The sequence below is a fragment of the Vulpes vulpes genome, chromosome 9 (genome assembly GCF_048418805.1).
Source record: "Vulpes vulpes isolate BD-2025 chromosome 9, VulVul3, whole genome shotgun sequence".
In the NCBI taxonomy this organism is placed as follows: Eukaryota; Metazoa; Chordata; class Mammalia; order Carnivora; family Canidae; genus Vulpes; species Vulpes vulpes.
The window spans coordinates 61942947-61970307 of NC_132788.1; the positions used below are offsets into that span (position 1 = coordinate 61942947).

Genomic DNA, 27361 nt, shown 5'->3' on the forward strand with positions numbered 1-27361 from the left:
CTACATCGGGCTTCCTCTGCGGAGCCTGCTTTGCCCTCTGCCTGTGTCTCTGCCTCTAAGTGTCTCTCATGAATAAATAAAATCAGGGGATCTCTGGATGGCTCAGCGGTTTGGTGCCTGCCTTCAGCCCAGGGTGTGGCCCTGGAGTCTCAGGATTGAGTCCCACTTTGGGCTCCCTGCATGGAGCCTGCTTCTCCCTCTGCCTGTGTCTCTGCCTCTCTCTCTCTCTCTCTCTGAATGAATAAATAAATAAAATATTTAAAATAAATAAAATCTTTTAAAAAAAAAGTTAAGATGGATAAAGAGCTTAATATAATTTACCAATTGATAGATTTGCTGAGTAATGTTTAGGTTTTGCAACTATACAGTTATGGCTACTAAAAATGTCTTAATCATTTTTTCTAAAAATAAAAAAAACAACCAAAACTTTGCAATCGATTATTATTTAATGAATTTGTTGATAAAATTTCTTGTATTCTTGAGAATGCAAATCTCTCCTTATAGCAAAGCTAACTGCAAGTATACATATGACTCACAGCTGTAATACAGCATTCCTATATATTCTATATGCCAATAAACAAAAATGGATAAAACACCCCCAAAACAGGTAAAATATATCCATAAACTTGTGTATTGAAGATAAGGACTGATTACACCACAGAAGCAATGGTTCATATTTGAGGTAGTGACCAGCTGTTCTTATTTTTAGCAACCAGTTTCTTAGAATACTAGGACAGGCTTAGTGATGACACTTAGGGTACTCAACCGAGGAGCACTTTCCAGTAAAAAAAAAATGATTCAGTAATAATGGTGTCGCAGAACAAAAGCATTTGGGGTGCATATGGGTGATTCCTATTTGAACTACAAAGCATACCTAAAGGTCCAGTTAGTGGAAAGTTAAGCCCAAGTCACTGTCAATGCAAATATATACCACTACATATTCTATTCCCAAACTACTCACCATAAGCTATACCAATGTCAATAAAATTAAACTTAAAATAATTTGTAATTTAAAAAGTGACAGTGATGGAAGATGAAGAGTAACTCAAAGAAAACACTGACATACACTGTTTTGCCTAAGCAAAAAATAAGCTTGCATTTACTCATACAGGTTACTGAGTAAAATGAAAACTTTGAAATGATGGGTACATTATTACCCTAGATGCCCAAGAAGATGAACATCTCTGGACCAAATAGCCAGTGGTTTGTTGCAACACAGAAACTTAAAAGTTTCCATCATGCAAAACAAAAATATTTGACTTATGGATTATAAACATTTTCTCTAGAGATCTTAATATGAAAAATGATTTTAAAACCTTGACACAGATGCATCTTTGATCCAATTTCAGTAAACATTTCAGCTGTATTTAGGCCAAACTTCTCATTTGTTAATTAATTCTTATAATAAATTAGCCCCAGGACACTGACAAAATGGTACTTTTTAGTTAATGAAAACAACTAGCACAGTAAGCAGCTCCAAATTCTTATACAAAATATAATCACCATAAACCATACTAAGTTTCACCAGTCATTTTATTGTCTCCTTCAATCACTTCTGTTGTTTTTCCTGTCCTATCATAGTTTGACTCACAGCAATGTCCAGAATTCTAGCACTAAGTAGAGTAAAATACAAAGTATCTTAGGTTCACATGCTATTTTCTCTTTTTGTTAAAATATCTATTTTATAAATTTATCTTTTTCCCAAGTGAAAGATTTCTAAATGCTGAACATTACTGTATTTGAATACCGTTATTTCCTTTTCCAGTACTTGGTAACCAATATACAAACTAAGACTTTTTTTAAAAATCCTAATCCCCAGATTTTGACAAATTTCTTGTAGACCACCACTGGTAACTTTAGTGGTTCTAAATCTTTTTGGGAAAAAAGGATAGCTTTTTTAAAATGTTAAGATTTGGGGGGGAAGGATGGGAGAATAGTTAAAAGGGGTTTAGAAGTTAGAAATTTCTGGCTACAAAGTAGGTCACAGGGGTGTAATGTACAGCATGGTGATTACAGGTAACATTTGAAAATTGAATTTTATTTTATACAGGTAATATTTGAAAATTGCTAGGAGGGTAGATCTTAAAAGTTCTCAGTACAAGAAAATACTTTTTTGGGTAACTATGTAAGGTGACAGATGTTGACTAGATTTACTGTGATCATTTTGCAATGTATGCAAATATCATTATATTATATACCTGAAACTAATATGTCATACGTCAAACATATCTCAATTTAAAAAATTGCTTTTTAAAATGAGGCCATTAGGGTGGGCCCTGAGTCAATATGACTGAAGCTTGTAAGAAGAAAACAAAGTCACCAGGGAGGTGGGTGCAAAGAAGGATGACCCTGGGAAAAGGCAGTAGTAGGAGGTAGCCATCTGCAAGCTCTGGAGAGAAAGCTCAGAAGAAACCAATGCTGCCAAACAGCTTGATCCTGGATTTCTAGTGCAGAAGCTTTTATCTATAGACTACCAAAATACAGGGGGGAAAAAAAGGTTATGAATTTGGTAATGCATTAGACCCTTTGGAATTGGGGGTTTCCCCCCAAAAGTACTAGTGTCAATAACAATAATCACAGAGAACTGACAATACTTCCGCATAGTACCTTTTCATTTTATGTACTTTTTTTAAAAAAAAAGATTTTATTTATTCATGAGAGACACACAGAGAGAGACAGACACAGGCAGAGGGAGAAGCAGGCTCCATGCAGGGAACCCGATGTGGGACTCAACCCCAGGACCCCAGGATCAGGCCCTGGGCGGAAGGCAGGCGCTAAACCACTGAGCCACCTAGGGATCCCCCTCATTTTATGTACTTAAAGATCACTGTCTATTTTGCTATGACAGTACTAAACAAATATCCTTGTAAATGTATTAGATGTTTGTTACTAAGTGTGACCAAAAAAGGGGAAACAAGAATCCCTGCCTTAGAAGATGCCCCCACTTTGACCTATTGGGCTAAACTACCGTGAACCCCCAACCCTCATTAACTCAATGATGTCTTCACACTGATCTCTAAATTCTAAAACAAACACCAATCAACCAACCAAACAACAAAAAACAAACGAATCAGCTCTTCAACAAATTTAGGACTTAAGTATCCACTAAGATTCAAGACTGTGTTTTAAATCTTCCCCAATCTGTCTATGAAAGCAGGAAGGAAATCTAGTTGGGTCTAGTATCAATATGCAAAAATTGACCCCTGTGGGATGCCTGGGTGGCTCAGCTGGATGAGTGTCCAGAGCTGACTGTAGCTTATGTCATGATCTCAGGGTTGTGAGATCCAGCCTCGAGTCTGGCTCTGTTGCTGGGCTTGGAGACCGCTTGGGATTCTCTCAGATCTCCCTTTCCCTCTGCCCCTTCTCTCTCTCTCTCTCTCTCTCTCTCATAAAAAAAAATAAAATAACATATGGGCAGCCTGGTGGCTCAGCGGTTTAGTGCTGCCTTCTGCCCAGGGCGTGATCCTAGAGTCCTAGGATCAAGTCCCGCATCAGGCTCCTGCATGGAGCCTGCTTCACTCTCTGCCTATGTCTCTGTGTCTCTCATGAATAAATAAAATCTTTAAAAAAAATAATAAATCAAATTCCTGGTATAAACTAGCTTGTTACTGTTTTTCTGCCTGATTTCAAACTTAATACTTCTTAGCTATTATTTGAGCAACGATATGAATTCTTACAAATCCTGCTTTGGTGAACTATTCAAAGGAGACAGTAGCTGTCCAATGTCTTCTTTGAAGGGACCTATAATGAATGTTTATTTGGCTGTCAGCTTATTTTAATAAAAGAACACTAATTCATAAGGCAATAAAGTTTTTATTTTTTAAAGATTTTATTTATTTGACAGAAAGAAAGAGAGAGTGCGTGCATACAAGCAGGGGGTGCAACAGATGGAGGAGAAGCAGACTCCTTGCTGAGCAGGGAGCCCGATGCAGGGCTCCATCCCAGGACCCAGGACTTGAGCCCAAGGCAGACACTTAACCGACTGAGCCACCCAGGTACCCTGGCAAAAAAGTTTTAGAAGTCTTGTAACTTCTAGACCTGTTATTAACGCCTTCTATTGATTTCTTTTTAAAAAGTTGAGTTTACCAATAATTGGTACACTGAGTATTCAGGAATGTCACGTTGATACAAGTAAAACTAAGTAGGTTTCAATCTCTAGTAGCAAAATTATGAATTTACAGATTATTTCTTTGTAAGAAAACAAGCACATTCACAGGTGGGCTTTGTGGTGGTTTGCTGTTTGGCCAAGTAGATCAAAGAGAGGGCAACCATTTGAGGCTGAAGAACAAATTAAGTATCTTATCTTTCTCTCTTAGGAATCTGTAATTCTTGATTTTCTCTTTTGAAGAGAGATCACTGATTTCTGTGAAAATCTGATTAAGACTATGAACTTTTTCCGGGATCCCTGGGTGGCGCAGCGGTTTGGCGCCTGCCTTTGGCCCAGGGCGCATTCCTGGAGACCCGGGATCAAATCCCACATCGGGCTCCCGGTGCATGGAGCCTGCTTCTCCCTCTGCCTGTGTCTCTGCCTCTCTCTCTCTCTCTGTGACTATCATAAAAAAAAAAAAAAAAGACTATGAACTTTTTCCTTAGAAAAACAGACAAAACTTGAGGTAAAATTCTAGGGAGTCATAGGCCTCTGCTGCTCTCTCCTCTTTCCAGAACTGCAGCCTATTTGATAAAGAAAGCCTATAACCGACTGAATGGCAAGGTATGGATGACTGAAAGAGGCCTATTGACTTTTTTTTAATATCAAGGAAGCCAAAATTTACACTTACTGTCATAAAGGATAGTGCCCAATTAAAACCCAACCACCCAACTCTGGCGGAGGATCCTAAAGAAAGAAAGGTCAAAACTGCAGAAAAGTAGCAATACCTAAAGTTTAAAAGAATGGGCAGATTATGCTGGTGGAGATAGAAGGCTCCTTAAGTAAGTTAGGTAAAATAGTATAATGAAAAGATCCTGGAATCATGAGGACTTGACTCACTCTGTTATTAATTGCGTGATCACTGATTGACTTTGGTCATTTGTAAACAACTCCATTGCACTACTTTGAGAATTAAGTAAGATAGCATTCATAAGAGAACCTAGCAAGATACCTGGCATACTGTAGGTACCCACTTTTGGTATGTAGAGTTACACAATTAAAGAAGTAAACAGGAGCCATTTTGTGGCTTCCTAGGCAATAGTACAAAGTGGTGGAGAGGAACCCACAGTTTGAGTCTCATTAGTAATTTACAAAGTCCACTAATAGTCACTGAGTAAACTGCACGTTCATCAAAACATCCCATCAGTTTTGTAAGCTCCATGCCCAGCATGAAACCCAACCCAGGGCTTGAACTCATGACCCTGACTTCTCAGGGTCAGGTTCTTGAGAACCAAGATGAGATCAAGAGTTGGATGCTTAACCAACTGAGCCACCCAAGTGCCCCGAGAAAATGTTTAACATTAACCTAATATACACAAGATATCTTTTCAGAAATTCAACCATCTCATAAAATGAAATCTATTAGTATACTGAATATACTGTTAATTGACCCAACTGTTTCCTCGATCTTCTGGACGGGAATGATTTCCAAAATCCACAGACTTCATTATTATTATTTCCTTTAAGTACAAAATCATTATATATCTCTGTAGCTATTCTGTTTTTCTGTTGTCTGGAAATATCATGTGATAGTCACAAGAGGAACTGGGCTCAGAGGGCTAGTAATACTACTGGGGAGAGATGAAACATCTGAGTGTGTTTACTAAGTCAGCCTTATCAAGACCCACAACCCCCAAGTCTATAGATACTTTTATTTTAAACTTAGAAAGATTTTATTGTGAAAAATGTCAAACATATATAAACGTAAAGTTTTATGAGTAGTATCATTTATTCATCATTGTTTCAATAATTACCAACTCTAATCTTTTTTTTTTTTTTAATTTTTTTTTTTTTTTATTTATGATAGTCACAGAGAGAGAGAGAGAGAGAGAGAGAGAGAGAGGCAGAGACACAGGCAGAGGGAGAAGCAGGCTCCATGCACCGGGAGCCCGACGTGGGATTCGATCCTGGGTCTCCAGGATCGCGCCCTGGGCCAAAGGCAGGCGCTAAACCGCTTCGCCACCCAGGGATCCCTACCAACTCTAATCTTGTTTCATCTATTACCTCTCCTCCATTCTAAAGCCAACACCAGCAATTTAACATTTCATCTATATTTTAGCATGTATCTTTGAAAGACAGTCTTTTAAAAAAGAAAACGTGTGCATTTTCGTTCCTGTTTTAAGGGGAAAGAAGAAAATAACTTTAGCCCACCATTTTGCCCTTTCCTAGAATTCCCATTCCTGTATCATAAAATATTGTCAGCCAATCTGAATTCATTTTGGCACTCCTCAATCACTCTAATCTAAAGCAACTTTCAAAAAATTTACGAGAAAGGAACACTTAAAAAAAGATTCTATTTATTTATTTTGGGGAGGGAAGGAGAGAGGGGGGAGGGAGGGAGAGAGAGAAACAAACACAAGTGGGGGCAGGGGCAGAGGAAGAAGCAGACTCTGCGCTGAGCAGGGAGCCCAACGCAGTGACATGGTGATCAACCCCAGGACACTGATCATGACCTGAGCCGAAGGCAGACACTTAACCCACTGAGCCACTCAGGCACCCTGAGAAAGGAACATTTTCAAACTCATTTTGCAAGGCTACAAATTCTTTGATACCAAAGCTAGGCAAGAATACCACAAGCCGATACTCCTAATGAACACACATGCAAAAATCCTTAACAAAATATTCACAAACTGAATTCAGGAGTACATTAAAAGGATATACTATAACTAAGATTTATTTCTGAGATACAAGGATGGTTCAACTACCCAAATCAATAAATGTGATACAGCACATCATGAAGTGAAGAATAAAAATAACATGATCATTTCTATAGACAAACTTGACAAAACTTAATATCCTTTCATGATAAAAAGAGCTCTCAACAAATTAGGTACAGATAAAATGTACTTCAACATAATGAAGGCAATACAGGATAAACCTGCAGCTAACAACCTGAAAGCTTTTACTTTAAGGAACAAGACAAAGATGCCCACTCTTGTCACTTTTATTCAAAATAGCACTGGGAGGTCCTAACCAGAGCAACTAGACAAAAATGAAGAAAAGAAAAGAAAAAAAAGAAAAGAAAAGAAAAGAAAAGAAAAGAAAAGAAAGAAAAGGGGAAGGGGAAGGAAAGGAAAAAAAAAACATCCAAATCAGAAAAGTAAAACTGTTTGCAGATGACATGGAATCCTATCATAGAATACCCTAAGGTTCCACCAAAAAGTTGTTAATGAAAAATTGAAGTAAAGCTGCAAGATACAAAATCAATATAAGCATCAGTTGTAGGGATGCCTGGATGGCTCAGCGGTTGGGTGCTGCCCTTCATTTCAGGTCATAATCCTGGGATCCAGGATCGAGTCCTGTGTCGGGATCCCTGCAGGGAACCTATTTCTTCCCTCTGCCTGTGTCTCTGCCTCTGTGTGTCTAATGAGTAAATGAAATCTTTACAAAAACAAAACAACAACAACAACAACAACAACAACAACAACAACAACAAAAAACCAGTTGTTCTATACACTAACAACAAACTACGGGAAAGAGAAATCAGATGGGATGCCTGGGTGGCTCAGCGGTTGAGTGCCTGCCTTTGGCTCAAGGCATGATCCCGGAGAGCCGGGATCGAGTCCCACATCAGGCTTTCTGCATGGAGCCTGCTTCTCCCTCTGCCTACGTCTCTGCCTCTCTCTCTGTCTCTCATGAATAAATAAATAAAATATTAAAAGGAAAAAAAGGAATTAAAAAACAATTCTAATTACAATAGCATTAAAAATAAAGTATTTAGCAATAAATTTAACCACGGAAGTAAAAGATCTGCATAATGAAAACTATAAAACACTGATGAAAGGAAATGAAGACAGAAATGAATCGAAAGATAGTCATGTTCATGGATTGGAAGAATTAATACTTTTTAAATGTCCATACTATCCAAAGTAACCTATAGATTCAATGAAATACCTTTGAAAATTCCAAGGCAAAAAAAAAAAAAATAAAAAATAAAAAAATAAAAAATAAAATAAAATAAAATAAAGGAAATTCCAAGGCATTTTCACAGAAATAGAAAAAAAAAAAACCCTGATATTCCTTCTATGGAACCACAAAAGATGCTGAGTAGTCAAAAAACAGTCTTGAAAAAGAACAACAAAGCTGGAGGCAGCATAATTCTGGACTTCAAACTATATCACAAAGCTGTAGTTATCTTAAAAAGTATGACCCTGGCATAAAAGCAGACACATAGATCAATGTAACAGAAAAGAGAGCCCAGAAATAAATCCATATATACACTATCAATTAATTTTCAACAAAGGCACCAAGAATATACAATGGGGAAAGGACAGTTTCTTCAATAAATGGCTCTGGGAAAACTGAAAATCCATATGCCAAAGAATGAAACTAGACCCCTATCCTTTACCATATGCAGAAATCAACTCAAAATGGATTAGACTTGATTTAAGACCTAAAACTGTATAACTCCTGGAAGAAAACAGAGTGCAGGGTCCCTGTCATTGATCTTGTCAATGATTTTGGGATTTGACACCGAAAATAAAGCCAACTAAATAAAAAATAAACAGGTTGGATTACAGCAAACTAAAAGCTTCTGTACAGCAAAAGAAACTATCAACAAAATGAGAAAGCAACTTATGGAATGGGAGAAAATATTTGGAAACCACATATCCAATAAGCAGTTGATAAAAATATATACGAAATTCACCCAACTCCTCCCCCACCCCCCACCCCCGCCAAAACTCTTACAAACTCAATAGCACAAAAAACCAATTAACTAATGGGCAAAGGACCTGAATAGACATTTTCCCAAATAAGACATAAAAACGGCCAAAAGGTTCTTGAAAAAGGTGCTCAACATCACTTATCAGCAAGGAAATGCAAACCAAAACCATGATGAGTTAACACTCATACCTGTTAGGAGGGCTATCAACAAATAACAGGAGATATCAGAAGCTAGTGAGGATGTAAGATAAAGGAACCCTTGTATATTGTTGGTGGGAATGTAAACTAGTAGAGTCATTATGGGAAACAGTATGCAGGTTCCTCAAGAAATTAAAAATAGAACTACCATATGATCCAGCAATCCCACTTCTGGGAATATAGCCAAAGGAAACAAGATCACTATCTTGGAGAGATACCTATACTCCATGTTCGCAGGAGCACTATTCACAACAGCCAAGGTATGGTAACAACCTAAGGGTCTGTCAAAGGATGAATGAATTTAAATATATGATACTTATCTATTTACCTACAGTGGAATACTATTCAGCCATTTAAAAAAGGAAATCCTTTCACTTGTGATGACATGAATAAGTCTGGAGAACATTATGCTACCTGAAATAAGCCCGACAGAGAGAGAAAAATACTGCATAGCATCACTTACATGTGGAATTGTTAAGAACAAAACAAAACAAAACTGAACTCACTGAATCAGAGTAGAATGGTGGGTGTCAGGGGCTGGGGTGTAGGAGAAATGGGGAGAGATTGGTAAAAGGGTACAAACTTCCAGTTATAAAGATGAATAAGGTCTGAGGATCTAATGTATATATAACATGGTGACTACAGAGAGTAATACTATATATTGCAGAGTTGAAATTTGCTAAAAGTTCAGAACTTAAGGTTTCTCACCACCTCCCAAAAAGAGGGAGGTACATATATGAGGGTTGAATGTGTTAATTAACTCAAGTGTTGGAATTCTTTCACAATGTTTATTAAATCATGTTGTATACATTTTTGTCAATTACATCTCAATAGATTAAAATACACACACACACACAATCTTCAACACTAGAATTTATGAGCAATCTGGTGGTACACAGCTTTATCTGCAAAGATAAATGTATCTTGAAATCCTAAAGGTAAAAATTTCCTTTAACTCTGATCAGCATGTGTCACTAAAGCCACTTCGAATAAAACAATTTCTACTAACGTCCGAAAAGAACCTTGGATCCTGAAAAGAAGCTTTTCTTTCTTTAAAGCTCCCTTTGGGGGGAGGGCTCAGAGGGTTGGGGGACTCAGTGGGTTAAGTATATGCTTTCGGCTCAGGTCACGATCCCAGGGTCCTGGGATGGAGCGAGCCCCTCATCAGGCTCCCTGCTCTGTAGGGAGCCTGCTTCTCTCTGCCTGCTGTTCCCCCTGCTTGTGCTGTCAAATAAGTAAAATCTTTAATCAAAAAATAAAAAAATAAAGCACCTTTCTCTATTATATACCTCTTTTTTTTTAACTTTATTTATTTATTTATGATAGACACACAGAGAGAGAGAGAGAGAGAGGCAGAGACACAGGCAGGAGAAGCAGCAGGGTCCATGCAGGAAGCCTGATGTAGGACTTGATCCCGGGACTCCAGGATCATGCCCTGGGCCGAAGGCAGGCACCAAACCGCTGAGCCATTCAGGGATCCCCTAATATATACTTCTTAATGTGATATTTATGTTACAGATACATATATGTTCTAAATACATTTCTAAAGTCAGAAGTCTCAAACAAATTTCAGCTGCACACCAATTATTCCTTTGTTAAACAGTTGATTCTTTTCAATATAACCAATGGAATCATGAAAATCAAGTGCTCTATTTATAGCATGAAAACACTACTTATCCCAAAGTGAAGATAAAGTTTACAGAATCGATCAAATATTCATAACAATAATAACAACTACCAAAATAAAAGCTAACATTTACTGGATACTTATTTTATACAAACCACAGTTTCTTCCATCACTTTACATGCAGTAGCTCATGACATGCCCACAACTTTATGAGTAACGTACTATTCCTATTCAGCCAAACTAACCAAAAATCTTGGGGAAGGCTAAAAGCAGGAAAACAGCAAACTAGAATCTGAACCTTAGTCTTCATTTTAAGTAACTATTGCTTCACCATTTGACATATCCTGATTTAATATTTTTTAATCTATAAGTATAATGTGACACATATTGCTGAAATATGATAATGTTACTTCTTTTAGGTATTATAGTTCAAAAGGATAAAACAGATTTCACATTCAACAATTTAAGATTTTTAAAGATTTAATATTTAAGACTTATAAAATCAAGTAATTTGAATTTTAAATGACAATGTTAAAAAGTAGATGACATCCTTTCTAAGAGAGTGTCTATTTTCAGGTCTAAGTAAACCATTCAAGGAATGTTAATTGGTGAGCTTTCTACTACAAGTAGCAGCAGTGTCCCAAGTGGTAGTCAGGTTTAAGTACTTGAAATCATCAGAGACAAATGGAAAATGATCTAGTATTTTAAGAGATTATTTTTATGAGAGAAAGGAAGTTTCTTGTCTTGAATTATATATATCATAACAAGAAATTGTGGTTCCTAGAAGAATAGAAAAGTCCATGATCCTCTTCCATGGACTAAAAATAATTATTATTTTAGAAAAATCTATAAGCAGATAGTTTTCATAAATTAACCTAAATGATTTTTGTGTTATAGAAATACTATGACAAAACTACTTTAAATATTCATGATGAATCTGTCAAATCTTACATATAGGGACAGGAAGAGATTAGGTAAAAAAATACAATAAACTAGATTTCCCTGACTACATGAAGATTTGTACATTTCACTTAGTAATGCTACTTTATTTAATTTTAAAACAAAAAGTAATCCCTGAAAAATCTGAGATTGAGTTGAAACAAATTAATCTCACTGTGTATCAAGTTGGTAGCACAGCCATATAGAAAAGAATTATTCCAAGTGACTTTAAAACATTTTAACTTGACAGTATATCCTTAGAGGGATATATCCTAATGGTATAAATAAATAAACTCACTTTCCAGTGATCGTATTGTTCCAGCATTCTAAAACTGTTGTGTGTACAATGTAGGACAAAGCAAAGAGTAATGGCACTGATGTTAGTGGAAACTAGGATTTGGGGAATGAGGGAAAGGATTAATGTAAAAAATTATGTAGTATTCAATTCCAAATAAAAGTTGTCAAATACCAACAACTAATATTTTTTCAAAGAAACAAAAGTAGAAAAAAGTATTTTTAGTCCTGTCTATCTAAAAGGTCTAGAAACCAGGACCAACCCAAGAGCAATGAACTCCTACCACCCACACTGTGGTCTCTAGGTACCATTTCCTACTAAAAGAAACCAGTGTGTGTGCAGAAATGAGTAATTCCAGGTTTGGGGCAGGAAATGTCAAAATGATCCTAGAACACCTTGTCATACTAGAAAGCAAGGAACCAATCAAAAAAATAAGCCAGGAAACAATTGGGAATGAGTAAAAGGGCTCAGAAGACAACAGCCAAATTGTACAAATTGAACGTCAAAAACAGTAACTACAAGGGTCTGAAACATATCAAACATATTGCAAACCATAAGTACACAATAATAGCACTTCACTGATCACCTAGGAAGGCTTCTAGGTTACCAACCCCTTATTCTGAAAACTGGTAAGGGGGATAAAACAAATATTGATCTTGCCTTTTTTTGCATTCAAAATGTACCCCAGGATAACCAAATATATGAGAGGGAACACTACAAAAAATAAATAAGGTAGTGATAAAATATTACCACTTTGCAGCCATAAAGGAAATAATGAGTGTAGGCCCATGGTTCTCAACGTGTGGTTTGATAACTGATGAAGTTCCTAAGATTCTTTCAGGGGGGATGTGAAGTCTTTCTCTTTTCAACTACATATCGATGTGAGGACAGAGTTTCTTCAGTCTTCAACCAAATCAACTTATCACAAGAAATTAAATGCAGAAGCAGCTGTGAGAAAGCAGCTGTCTTCTATTAAGTCAGATACTGAAGATATTTGCAAAAATGTAAAACAAGGGATCCCTGAGTGGCTCAGCAGTTTGGCGCCTGCCCTTTGGTCCAGGGTGTGATCCTGGAGTCCTAGGATCGAGTCCCATGTCGGGCTCCCTGCGTGGAGCCTGCTTCTCCCTCTGCCTGTGTCTCTGCCCCTCTCTCTGTCTCTGTCTCTGTCTCTCTCTCTCTCTATGTGTGTGTCTCTCATGAATAAATAAATAAATAAATCTTTTAAAAAAAGTTAAACAATGCCACTTGAAGAAAAAATTTTGGAAATATAGTTATTCTTTATAAAAGTAATGTCATTTATGTTAGCAGGATTTGTTACCATTATTTTAAAATTAGTTGATAAATAACTTAAAATGTTTCTGTTTCAATTTCTAATCTGGTGAATCTCTAATCCTTAGAATCTCTTTGGGGCTTTCAATTTTTTAAGAGCATAAAGTTTAAGAATGGCTGATACAGGCAATGAATACCAACAGCTGCTTAACATTACATAGAAAGGTAGAAATTATGTAGCTTTAAAAAAAAAAAAAGATTTATTTATTCATTTGAGAGAGAGAGGGGGAGAGAGAGAGGGCGCACAGGAGCAGGAAGAGAAAGAATCCTTCCAGCAGACTCCCTGCCTGGTGCAGAGCCGGATGCACAAGGCTCAATCCCAGGACCCTGAGATCATGACCTGAGTCAGATGCTTAACTGAGCCACCCAGGCGCCCCCATGTTATGTAACTCACAATGCAAGTACATAGTACTATTATAAAGTATATTTACAATCCACCTAGTAACATGAAATATGGGCAGGGGAAGTCATCTAATAGAATATGTTAACTGACACCATGGGGATGCAACCTCCAATATTCAAAGAATAGGAACTCTTTACACAGTGGCATAGTTAAAACAAGTATATAATATATACAAAAGAAAATAATCTATAAACACTCAAACTTATCAACTTAGAGAAATGTATAGACCTCTCAATCAAATGGAATGGTTTATTTTCTAAAAGATCTTATTTATTCATTTGAGAGAAGAGAGCTTAAGCTGGGGGGGAAGGGGGCACAGAGGGAGAAGTTACTTCATAAAGTAGGATGTCTGTGTCTCTTCTTGTTGCTTGGTTTATTCTGCAAACTTCAAGCCATTCCTTTTCATACCAACTATTCATGATAAGCTATGAAGGGAAAGGATGTCTGTGTCTCTTCTTGTTGCTCGGTTTATTCTGCAAACTTCAAGCCATTCCTTTTCATACCAACTATTTATGATAAACTATGAAGGGAAAGTTACACTTACTCAAGAGCCTTCCTTCTCTTAAGATACAGATTTTACATGGGTCTCACACATGGCCTGCTAAGACAACTACTCAACTGACGAACGGATACCTTATTCTCAGTAACGCCTCAGATCTTAGTGACATAGGAGTTAAGTTAGGAAGAGTGAGGAAAAAAATATCTGGGTCAGGTCAACCAGCGGAGGCTCCAAAGTAAGAGCCTTGGGTTGCCATTATTACCTACTTGTTTAGTTCTAAATAGTTTGGCTACAATCATTTTTTACCCAGGATTTTTTAGTAAATATCTGATGTTAGTACTCCTTATATAATGAACCACCAATAAAGTGACTACCCATTTAACCTATAAGTATTTTATGCCACTTCACAGGTTTTAAATTTTTGGGTAAACTTTTTCAAGAAAAGTAGCCTAAATATGAAAATATGTAAAAATACAGAACAATTTTAGCCTCATCTGAAAATGTGCAGATACCACGTCAACCTACCCTTATTTTGTTCTATTACTAGGCTATGACATTAAAGTTCTAATTGCCATAAATAAAACGAAATATGTCTAGCAAGAACAAAATTAAAAAGAGACTTCAAAAATTTGGACTTGCTTCTATATTTTCCTCAAACTTTTTTTTTTTTTTTAAAGTCATCCCACTTAATATTTTTCAGACTGTGGGCATAAAGACATTTAATTTGTGTGGCCACAGTAATTTGTAACATAAAAATTGAGAAAATAAAAATTTATGCATTCATACAACAAACTAATGCTACAGTCACCATGCAATCAGTCATACTGCCCTGAAGTTCCTTTTTTTTGTTCTATTTTAGGAGGTTAAACTCTTTTGTCTTAGAAAGAAAATAAAGTATAAAAAAAGTGCCCTTTAGATTCTAACCCAAATGTTACCATAATAAACATTTATTTTTTAAGTAACCATATCTGTGTCTCTTCCTTTTCTCTCTGGTTTCTCTTATAAAACAAGTCAACTCTCAACAGTCTACATTAATAAAGGAAAATGTAACATAAATGCAGAGGCACTCTAACTGCCAACAGGTCCTTCCACTTAAATAAAACCTTCCTTGGATACTGAGAATGCCCAAACAGTTGCTTATTAACTAGAGATCATCCCCCTTCAGAGATATGAGAGTATAAATTGTGTGTTTTGTGGCATGCGCGGAGGTTGGCAGAAAGAAATAGAACTTTCCAACATAGGCTAAAGATTATAACAGGGCAGGAATAAAAAACCATGGAGACCCAGGGGGGCGGGTGGAGAGCACAGCCATTAACAACCTCATTCAAAATGACAAACAATGGGTGCAAATATCAAACAATGAGACCCATTTGGACATATGTTAAAATTAACAGGTCAACATAAAATATGCTGACATGATACTAGAACATCCTAACTAGATCATAATTTCTGAGAGTTATGAAATAATACCTTACTATACTCAGTGGTACAAATAATTTAGATTCTTGGGTTTTATTTGACTTTTTGTATTTTAGGAATGGGGAGAAGAAAATCTCAGCATCAGAAGACAGTAAAAATGATAAAAATAAAATTTGTTTTGGTTGGCAATATGAGAAAACAAAGGCTTAAAGAACTTAAATTTGCAGCTTGAGGAAAGAACCGAATAATGAAAAATTTGTACGCAATTAATTTCACCTCCACTAAGATAAAGGGACAAACATATAAAAAGGCTTAAGTTTTTGTTTTTGCTTTTTTAAGATTTCATATATTTATTCATGAAAAACAGAGAGAGGCAGAGACATAGGCAGAGGGAGAAGCAGGTTCCTTTCAGGGAGCCCAACATGGGACTTGATCCCCTGACCCGGCATCACACCCTGAGCCAAAGGCAGACGCTCAACCACTGAGCCACCCAGGCGCCCCAAGGTTTAACTTTTTAATCTTATTTTAGTCATAGCTCTATGTTACACAAATAAGTAATTCCCAATAAAACTGAAAATATTATCCACAGAAGAGATTTCTCCCTTTAAGTTAATACTGGAGGTGGCATCTGGTGGTGATGATTGTGTAAGAGCCAATGAAAATTAAGTATACTTACAATTTTATTTTCCTGTAAGGTTAAAGAATCTGAAATGGTTTATTAAGAAACAAAGTCGAAGAAACAAAGTCGAAGATTTTATAACTGAAGTTATAAAGTCTCTTTCATTACTGACTTTAAGAAAAGGACAAATTAGGGCAGCCTGGTGGCTCAGTGGTTTAGCGCCGCCTTCAGCCCAGGGCCTGATCCTGGAGACCGGGGATCAAGTCCCATGTCAGGCTCCCTGCATGGAACCTGCTTCTCCCTCTGCCTGTGTCTCTGCCTCTCTCTCTCTCTCAAAGAAATAAAATCTTAAAAAAGAAGAAAGAAAGAAAAAGAAAGAAAAGAAAAGAAAAGAAAAGAAAAGAAAAGAAAAGAAAAGAAAAGAAAAGAAAAGAAAAGGGACAATTTTGTACTTAAGTACATATAAACAAAGTCACAATCTAACCATAACAAAAAAAATCCTATGAGCCCATCAGTTTTCCCCCTTTGTCCTAGTTTCTTTTTTGCTGGGGAGAGGCATTATGGGATAATAATAGCAGGAAATAAGGTGGAGCAGCTGCACAGGCAAGATGAGGTACAGTGCTGTGTTTTACCTCCATTCTCGTCTACTGCTGGTGGGGTCTCACTGAAAATCAGATTAGCTGTTTGGGGAAACAAAGCAGTTATCAAAACATCTGGGTTCAAATCCCCCCCCCCCCCCCACCGAATTCCCAGAACTTTTTAGGGCTTCTGGCAAGTTTCAGGTAATAGTAGCAGAAGAAGCCAAGATGAAGAGATTTCTAGTATTTGGGAAGAGGAGTGTGTGTGTACACGCACCTGAGTGTGAAAAGGATGTTTACTCTAATGTTAGAAATGTGATACATGTAGAGAAAACGAATTGGAATGGAGGCCAGGTTTTGAACTAGATTGCTTCTTTTTCTTTTTGTAATAAATTAATTTGCATCATGTTCTATTTTTTAAAAAGATTTTATTTATTTATTTGAGAGAGAGTACAGGGCGGGAGAGGAGAAGCAGACTCCCTGATAAGCAGGGAGCTCCATACAGGATTAGATCTCAGGATCCTGGGATCATGACCTGAGCAGAACAGATGCTTAACCGACTGAGCCACCCAGGCACGCTGAGCTACATGGCTTCTATTTTAGTCCCACAAATCTATGGAAATAATTCACATGAGCGCATTATAAAGAGAAGAAAGGACTATCCTAAATTTTTACAGTAATACAAAATATAGCTCACTAAACTTCATGTTAATATTGTTGCTTTCTTCACTAAAAAAAAAAAAAAATACAAAAAACCTTCTAACTAATGGCAATCATAATTAGTCACTAAAATTTCCCTTTTCAGGTCAAAACATTATATCATTACTGCAAAAACCATTACACATAAAAATATGTTAAATGGGTAACACATTTAGTTTTCTTTTACAGAAGGAAATGACACAAAAATTGATCAGGTTTGCTTAATATTAGAATGTGCATTACAGACCATTTTTTCCAGTTATTCTATTAGGTTAAACCATCTCTTCATTGCTAACAGCCAGTAGGTCTAAAACGGTGAGCAAAAATCAGCATGCCAGTTCCCTTTACCATCTTCTGCAGCTTGGATAGAACGCAAAACTTTAAGGCTAGTTTAATAACATTGCAATACAGGTGGTATCTAATGCAAGTAACAGATGTACTATTGGAAAACTGAGTTCAAACCAATTATTTTCTTTCCTTTTTTTTTAAAAAAAAAAAAAAAAAAAAAAGATTTTATTCAGCTATTCCTGAAAGACACACACAGAGAGAGAGGCAGAGACATAGGTAAAGAGAGAAGCAGGCTCCCTGCGGGAAGCCCAATGAGGGACTGGATCCCAGGACCCTGGGATCACGCTGTGAGCCAAAGGCAGATAGATGCTCAACCACTGAACCACTCAGGTGCCCTCAAACCAATTATTTTCAAATATTAAATTCTCTTAAAATATATTAAGCATTTAAAAGAACCTCATCATATATTCCTTTATAAAAAAGGAAACTTTTTTAAAGATTTAAAATCTTTATAAAGATTTAAAAAGATTCAAATAATTGGTATCTACTTTGTATGTGAATGCAGTTCTTTTATACATATTTTCTTTAAAGAACTGGCACTATTTGACATGCTAAAAGTAACTAAAAACAGGGGCACCTGGCTGGTTCAGTCAGTAGAATATGTACTTTTGATCTCAGGGTTGTGGGTTCGAGCCCTACCTTGAGTGTAGAGATTACTTAAAAAAAAAATTAAAAACTAAGAATACTGTTCAGGTCACTGGTTTAACATTTTATGAAAACTTCAGAAGGAACCCAAACTTTGAACTATTTCATTGTGATTATGCTTAAAGGGCCAGATAACTCTCAAATCCCTTCCAACTCCATGATTCATATTAATTCTAATAAGGGGAATTGCAACCACCCCACTTTCTCCTGGAAGCTGAATACAAACGTATCAAACTAGGTTGTGCCTAACCTAAAAAGGGAGAAGGGCGCCTCAGGAATAATATCCAGTGAATATCAGGTTCTCCAGGAAGTAGGGATAAGACAAATAAGTACCCTTTCTTCAGTTTGCATTTTACTTGATGGCGATCCAACATATATATGAATGCTGGAGGGTGCTCTCCCTATTATTGGTCTAAAACTGGAGCTAACAGGGAGGGGCACCTGGCTGGCTTGGTACAGCATGAGACTCTTGATCTCCCAGCTGTAAATTCAAGCTCCACATTGGGTGTTAGACATTACTTAAAATAAACATATAAAATCTTAAATAAAATAAAGTGAAATAAAATTGGAGCTAACGATATGCAACTATTTCACAAAATGAAACATTTTTCTACCTATTCTGGCCTAATCCTAATCTATTTAAAGACAATATGTAATATTGAAACATAAGTTTCATACAGATAAAATATTCTTTTCCATTTCTTAATGAGAATTCTGCTGTCAGATGCTCTAGAACTGGTCTCCTCAGGAGGTGACTTGTTATTTAGGACGGTGGAGGGCATGGGATTTGTTTTCTTTAGACCTCTACAAAGCTTTAGTTTTTTATTTTTCCTTGGAGGCAGCGGCGGGTCTCTACCCGATATTCAGGGATATACTAAATTTGGGGTTAAGAGTATATAGTTGGCACAAATTCAGTGCTCGAGTGGGAACTATAAATGATTTCTTTAATTGTATGCCAAACTGAATAATCTCCCAGGGAAAAGAACCTCCTCCTCCTGCCTTTCCTACCTCCTGCCCCTCCCCCACCAACACTGCCTCCCTGCTGTGTAAAGAGCCCTTTGTCCTGCCCCGCACTTATCTAGCTGTTTGGCCATATTGACAGGCCAACTAAAAGCATAATAAGGGAGTCAGTCTGACATAAGCAGCTGGCAATTTGAAACAAAAATCTTCCTTTTCTACTCAGACCAAATCCTGCTGCAGAAGTCTCAGGCTCCTCCCATGCTTCCATCTATTTTTCAAACACGGCAGCAAGGAATTCGGCATTTTCCCTTCATTAGATAGCACATCAAAAACTTGAATCCCCAGATAGAGAAACAAATTCTTACAAATTCCTATATCCACTGCTTATTTTATGATTCGTAACATAGGTCAAGGAGTATTCCCAGCTCTGGGTGAATATACATAATGAACATAGCTAAGGAAATGATTCTTACCACTTCAATTTGCAATCTAAACTCTGAAGATTCTCAGACTACAAGAAGACAGAAAAGCACAGAAATCAGTCAGACCAAACCAACACTTGTATACATAAAGCAAAACTTGACAATAATCTTAGTGTTTTAACTGTAGGAAGATACTATTCCAATAAGCAAAAAATTCCTTTTCCCTGTCTTTATATCAAAGATACTTAATATGACCCTTGCATCTCTCCCTGAGGTATTCAGCAAACAAAATCAATATGATGGAAAAACTGAGTGAGGCAGGATGGGATTACAAATTCCTTGCTCAGTGAAGGCTCCTATAAAGTAGGCTGAGATTTAGCTTCATTGTTTCTTTATTATCTCTCATGGTTTCCTTCATAAAGTGTTAAGAGCTTTTTCTAAAGTAATGCTTTCTAACAGCCCCCCCCCCCATCATTACTGGATATCAGTTTAGAACTGAATATTCAAGAGGATACTTTTCATAAGACTCTAAATGATTTAACAAAATATGTATTAATAAATGAAAGAAATATTCTATCTTTCATGAATTTCTCTGAATCTTTACAAGAGAGATCAATCGCTGCAAGTGAAAGGCTTAAAGTGCCATTTCATCACATATTTTGGAATTTTGGGCAGTAAAGAATGGTACCAATCCTCGTCTATCACAGACGCATTACACTTATTTTCTAAAGACTGCCTCTAAAAGGACTTTTTTCAAGTAGGTTCCATGCCCAGCGTGGAGCGCAACGTGGGGCTTGAACCCACAACCCTGAGATCCAGACCTGAGCTGATATCAAATTGGAAGCTTAACCAACTAAGCCACCCAGGCAGCCCTGAGAGGATGTTTTTAATCAAATTACAAATAACTACAAGTTGTACTACTAAATATACATTATCTCACATATTTTACAGAGTTCAGAGCAACTTTTGTCTTAAAGAAAATAGCCTTATCAGTAAGTTTTAGTTTTCAATACATGAAAAAATTTTTTTATAAATAAAATTCACTGCTAGGCCTTTTGGTTTCAGATTAAGCTGACAAATCACCAGAGCTGAACCAGAAGTTAGAAGAAAATTTTATTCTTGATCATAATCCAATTTTCAATAATAAGATGTATCCAGTGAATGTTGTTAACTCTGGCCTCATGTTTCATTAAGTTATTTCAACACAAAGAGAATAAGGCAAGGTTCTCTGCACATCTCCAGTTTGCAATTTGTTATTTTCCCATCGAAAAGCAAAAAATGAGATGGCAACCCTCCACTACAAAGGCCAGAGTAAGTTCAAAGTATGTAAGTTCCTAGAGACAAAAAATAGTATCAGAATACACAAAAATTTTCAAGCATGGTTTAAAAATCCTATGAAAAGGGCCTCTATGATCTTTTAAAAAAATTACATCAAGATCACAATGGGTTCCAAACATTAGAAAATACAAGTGAAAAAGCAATTATTTTACAAGGTAACTTTCATATTACGTAATAACTTAAACTAAAGGACATTTACATTTATCTAAGTTGTGTTAAACAGCCAGTATGAGTGAAGCCATACCGGCTCTTTTTATTAATTTGGCATCTTTTACACTTAATACTAATAAGAACAGAACCACCTAAAATATTATTCATTAAAGGTTGTATTTCATTAGTCCGTTTGTATTGCTGAAAGACAACGCAAGCCACATTTGTGAATGACGAAACTCATTTCCATTCTTTTTGGTTCCTTGCCACAAATGCCAGAGTCAGATTACACATTATAGATGATTGTGGGATTTAAGTACATTTACATGAAACTGAAAATATCAAAATTCTGGGGAAAAAAATACGATGCAAGAGTCTTGGAGGGGTGGGGGCAAAGAAAACACACTGACATCTATTAGATACTGTGTAAATGGTGGGTATATTTGGGTGGTGGTTTTCTTCAAGTACTTCTACACTCAACAAACTGTTCTTCCTAATCAAAGATCTTCCTAATGTGCAAGAGCTGCGGGGGAAGGGTAGACCACATAAGGGACTCAGAGGCTGTCTTCTCAAGTATCCTGTCCTCTAGACTTACTCGATTTCTGAATCTTCCTTCTGGTCTATCCTTTATTTCAAACGGATCATGGCCAAACACACATCCTATGATCTTAGAAGACTATATCCAACACATATATAATGAATTGATTTTATAAGTCAAACGCCAAAGAAATAATCTAATCTAGCGAAAAGTCTATACTAATACAGAAATTAAGGAAATACTTTCGAGATTTATATTTAGAAATCATTCCAAAAAGAGCAGTTATTTTTAGTTATAATTCCCAATGTAGTAATACGTTTAGCAAAACATCTATTCAATAAGGTAAATGTGGCCTAGCAATTTGAGAGAAGGAGGTACACAAACAAAATATGGTTTTAAATGGAGTGAAAAATTAAAACTCTATTGGAACTTTCAGACCTATCCAAGAACAAATCCCCAGATAAAAACCAAAACCAAAAACCAAACAAGAAAGAAGAGTCTTTAACTATGATCCAGTTTCCAGATGCTGATATCCATAAATGGGTAGGTTATGAATTGCTAACTCTCATCTTCCATCAATAAAACGCAAACCAGCTCAGCAGTCAAAATTCCCAGGAAAGCAAGGTTTCTTCTTAGTCCTGAAGCAGCCATTGCCTAAGTGCAGCTCCCTGCAGCCAACAGCATTAATGGACGCTGCACTGCTGTCCTTCCCTGGAGACAGCAGCCAGCACTACTCAAGCTTCTCACGTAGCAACCAGAGCTCCAGAGCCAGCAGCTGCTGCTGCCTTGTATACTCACCCCTGTGATCCAACCCAAAGGAACAACCTTCTCCTTACCCCACCCCCACTCCTTACACACTTTTTTCTTTCTTTTTTTTTTTTTTTTTGGACCAGTGCTCCATGCCAGAAGGGCTGGAATTATGCTTTTAGAAACAAACAATCCTAAGGTCATTCTTTTAGTTTTAAACTAAGACCTTTTTTTAAAAAAATCAAAATTTACCAACTAAATCACAAATATCCATGTTTAAATTAAGCCAGCAATTTAGGAGTGAAGATTAAGTTTTCAAAGGCCAATTTTCCAAACACACTCTTTACAGTCAAATTTAAATTTGCAGCTAGAGACAGAGCCTTGTGTTTTGTCTTATCAAAGAACATTATTCATTTTTCTATACATAATGACAGTGTGAGTAGCCCTTAAAGACTCTAATCCCATAACGGGCCAGAATTTTGGGCTATAGAAGGAAACTAATGATCCTCCTGAGAAAACTGGAAGAAATCCAATAAAAATTTTTTTTTTCCCGTATGTCCTCCAAGAGGCCCAGAAACCTCTGATTATGTGAATATTCTTGCTTTAATCCTAGCTCACATCCACATTCCACACATCTAAAATTACCCTTACAACTTCTCTCTTAGAGTGACCTAAAAACATTAATGACATAAAAATCAACCATCAAGAAATTTCCCCAAACAGGGTACACAAACATTCTCCTGAAAATCTCTAAACACTCAATTCAGCTGGATCCTTCCCAATCAAAAAGTATAGCTATGCAACATCTGCCCAACAACAACAAAAAAATGTAAATGTGACCTTGATCACAAATATGTCATTTAAAAGCAACTTGTTTAGTCAAGTTATAAAGGGAATTGGCAGAGAACCTGGGGACTCTTTCAGTACTATGACTACGGAGAAAATTGAGAGAAATGAACTAAAAGTACAGACAAAGCCCAATGGAACCCTGAGCTCTGGGTAAGAAATGAGTTACTGGTGAACACATTGCACAAGTAACATGAGAAAGCAGAAAATGCAGGTCATACACGCACCCCTGACCCAGACCAGCAGAGCTGGCTGCAGCATCAGTATCCAAGGGAAAGACCAGTTATTCCTACAAAGTGAGACAAGCAAAGGCGCTCTATAGAATAAATTAGCATAGAAGGGGCTTTCCCGACAGTTCAACTTTCCCTCTCACGCGATTCACCTACTTAAAAAAAAAAAAAACCAGGGCTTTTTCTTACCACCATTCACCTCACATCCCTGGCTTCCACGCAGAGGGAAAGGATATTCATACAGGGTAAAATTTTCTGCTTTTAAAGACGTGCTCAAATGATCGCTCTCCACGCCCAAGGCAGGAAAAACGACACAATCTGGCTCAACTCCAACCTCGAACCCTACAAATTCAATGAGGCTATCTCCGATACTGGGGCATACGCCACTGAGAGCCCAAGAATGTGAAGTGGGGGTGGCGAAGGTAACGTCTTTAGTGTGGGGCAAAGAAGCAATCTATCTGCGATGGGGACCGGAGAAGGAGACGGAAGGCGTCCAGGAACACTATGGAGGGGGGGGGGTCAAGGCCCCCCCCCTCAAGAGATCAGAGTTGTCACAAGGCCGCGCGAAACGGGGTGGGGGTGGGGGTGGGGGTGAGGAGGGAGGAGAAAAGTATGCCTGTGCATTTTTAGAGGAGGGCAGGGAGAGGCCTATCCTCAAGTAAAAGGTAAACGTGGAGTAGGCAGTTCCCAGGAAAAGGGGTGAAGAGGCGTGGGGGAGGGGAAGCGTCCTGATCCAGGAAAGGCACGAAAAGGGTAGTGGGGTCGACCAGATGACGGCGGGGGCCGCTCTCCCTGGGAAAGGGGGTGCAACGGTGTGTGTGGGGGGCAGCGAGAGGGATGAGAAGGGGCAGCATCCTCCGGTGAAAAGCCTGGGGAGGGCCCAGGCCCACGTCCCGAGAGCGAGCGCGGGCAGACGGAGGAGGTGACCCTTCCCTCCCCCAGGGCCCGGTCGTGAGGGTAGGTCTCTCTTTTCTGTCGGACCCTTACCTTGTCCCAGGCGCTGCCGGGGCCTGGGGCCGGGCTGCGGCGCACAGCACTCCCGGGAGGCAGCAGGACTCGAGTTAGGCCCAACGCGGCGCCACGGCGTTTCCTGGCCGGGAATGGCCCGTGCCCGTGAAGTGGGGGTGGGGGGCAGAAAGGCGGAGCGAGCCAAAGGCGGGGAGGGGGAAGGGCCAGGGAAGAAGGGGGGGGGCCGGCACTACAGTGTTGGCGGACTGGCGGGACTGGGGCTGCGTGAGTCTCTCAGCGCAGGCGGGCGGCGGCCGCCCCTCCCCCGGCGGCGGCGGCGGCGGCGGCGGCAGCTCACTCAGCCCGCTGCCCGAGCGGAAACGCCACTGACCGCACGGGGATTCCCAGCGCCGGCGCCAGGGGCACCCGGGACACGCCCCCTCCCGCCGCGCCATTGGCCTCTCCGCCCACCGCCCCTCACCCATTGGCCAGTTCGCCGCCAATCAGCGGAAGCCGCCGGGGCCTCCTAGAGAAGAGGCTGTGCTCTGGGGCTCCGGCTCCTCAGAGAGCCTCGGCTAGGTAGGGGAGCGGGACTCTGGTGGGAGGGGGGGGTCCGGTGGACGGGCGGGGAGATGGGTGGCTGAGGCGGCCAGACCGAGAGACGCGGGTCGCCTTTCCCCGCGGGAAGTCGGGGGTGTAACGTCTGTTAGCTGGAAGGGAAAGAGGTTGGCCAGAAGTAGGCAGGACCGTGGCCCGCCCTGCGGCAACCGGAGGGGGAGGGAGGAGAGCGGAAAAGGCTTGAATCCGGACGGGGCCATTGCTCCTGCAGAAGGAGGAGCGCTTCCGGCTCACCTCTCGTCACTGATTGGCCGCTTCTCCTCCCGCCGTGTGTGAAAACACAAATGGCGTGTTTTGGTTGGAGTAAAGCGCCTGTCAGTTACAGCCTCGGGAGTGCGCAGCCGCCTGGGGACTCTCGCATTGCTCCCTGGGTGGGATGGGTAGGTAGACGGGGTGGGGAGAGAGCTGGAGCAGCGGGCGCGGCCGACCTCCCGCGGGGGCGGGGGGGTCAGTGAAAGTGCCTCCCGAGCCGGCGTCCCGCCGCCCGCCCCTTCCTCGCGGGGAGTAGGGTTACCCGCCGCCTGTTTGGCTTCGGCACCTGATTGGCTGCTGAAGCCCGGGGAACGGCCCCATGCCATTGGCTCGGGTCCCGATTGAGCGAAACCACCGAGCGGGTCAGCAGGGGGGGCGGGGAGGCGGTCGTTGGTACGGTCCTTCCCGAGGCCCAGCGCCGCAGTGTCTGGCCCCGCGCCCCTGCGCAACGTGGCAGGAAGCGCGCGCTGGAGGCGGAGGCGGAGGCGGAGGCGGGCTGCTGGGCCGAGGCTTCTGGGTGGCGGCGACCGCGGCTCCGCCCCGGGCGTCCGCCGCCTGAAGGACGAGACTAGCTGGATGCGCTCGCGGACTCGCGGGGGTGGGGGGAGGAGCGGGGGTCGGTCCTGCTGGTTTGTGGGAGGGAGGTGCGTGGTCTCTGAAAATCGGCGCGAGCTGCAATCCTGAGGGATCTGCAGTGGAGGAGGCGGAGAGAAGGCCGCACCCTTCTCGGTAGGGGGAGGGGAGTGCCGCAATACCTTTATGGGAGTTCTCTGCTGCCTCCTGCCTCCTAAGGACCGCCCTGGGCCTAGAAGAATCCCTCCCTCCCCCGCGATCTCGTCATCGCCTCCATGTCGAGTTGCTCCTTCTCGATGGTGGGCGGGACTCTGTGCCCAGGCTTTACCTGGTGTCTGGGCGTTGTCCTGCAGGGGACTGAGCAGGTGTGAGATTTCTCTCTTCCCCCTGCTTGAGTTTGTGTCACAAAATAATTATAATAGGGGTGGAGGAGGGAAATGGGAGTCCAGGCATTCATCTCGGGCTGATTTTATGCAGCAAGGCTGCGTGTTATTACTACTTAAGATCGTTTTTGTAGTGCTTTTCCTGTGGATAAAAGGAGGTTAAGGGCATGGTCATCTGAGTTTTTTACTCACGTCGTTTGAGAACGTTGCTTACACCACCAAAGTGTAGCATTTTAAATTAGATACTAATCTTAAAATTTTAGGCCCTTTCCGTGCGTCCCTAGGGTTAGGGATCGTAGCAACTCATACTTTTACTTTGAATCCATTTTGCATTTCTTTTACTTGCTCTTTCAGTCCCCACATATAGCATTGGCTTTCTCCTCTCCTGTTTTTGGCAGCCCGGTGAGTCATCAAACCAGACAGATCAGTTCTACTGCCAATTAAGGCTACCCAGTTTGAGGTGAGGCCTCTTACCCAGTAATGCATTTTTTTCCTCCTTGAATGTTTACCTTGTTTTACACTTGATCTTTTTCCTCAGCTAGGATTCTACCTGTTGATCCCTTTCTCTTCAGAGTCCGGATGACCTTGACTGTTGCCTTAATGAGAATTAGATATGAGGTTCAGTAACATCTCCCTTTTATCTCCTTTGAGTACCTCTCAATCCATCTTTTTATTTCTGTTCTCATCAGTTAGTAACTGGGCTTGATTGATGTAACGCTGATAGCCTCCACACTGGTGTCTCTGCCTCTGGAATCCTCTTCTGAGCCATCTAACGTGTTGCTGTGACAACTGTCCTAACATACAGAGTTGAAAATGACTGATGGAACCTCTTACATTAGCTCCTACTACTTACAGGATGAATTCATCAATGGGAAGGTGATACACAAGGCGCCTCAAAAGAGCTAACCTCCTATTTCTTGACAGCTTTTTCATTTGCTACAATTTT

The 27361-nt window shown here is 39.7% G+C and overlaps 1 protein-coding gene across 50 annotated transcripts in view; it reads right to left on the minus strand.

Annotated features, from left to right (window-relative positions):
• The window catches only part of SETD5 (SET domain containing 5), an 83327-nt gene extending 58297 nt beyond the window's left edge, over nucleotides 1-25030 (minus strand). For 30 of the 50 annotated variants that reach the window (XM_072722233.1, XM_072722224.1, XM_026016964.2 and 27 more), the window contains exon 1: nucleotides 24629-24971. The gene's annotated coding sequence lies outside the window, so the exon portion shown is untranslated. Of the gene's footprint in view, nucleotides 1-24628 lie in introns of all 50 variants that reach the window. The other 20 variants (XM_072722215.1, XM_026016959.2, XM_072722203.1 and 17 more) reach the window with 7 other exon arrangements.
• Between the last annotated feature and the right edge of the window lie 2331 nt (nucleotides 25031-27361).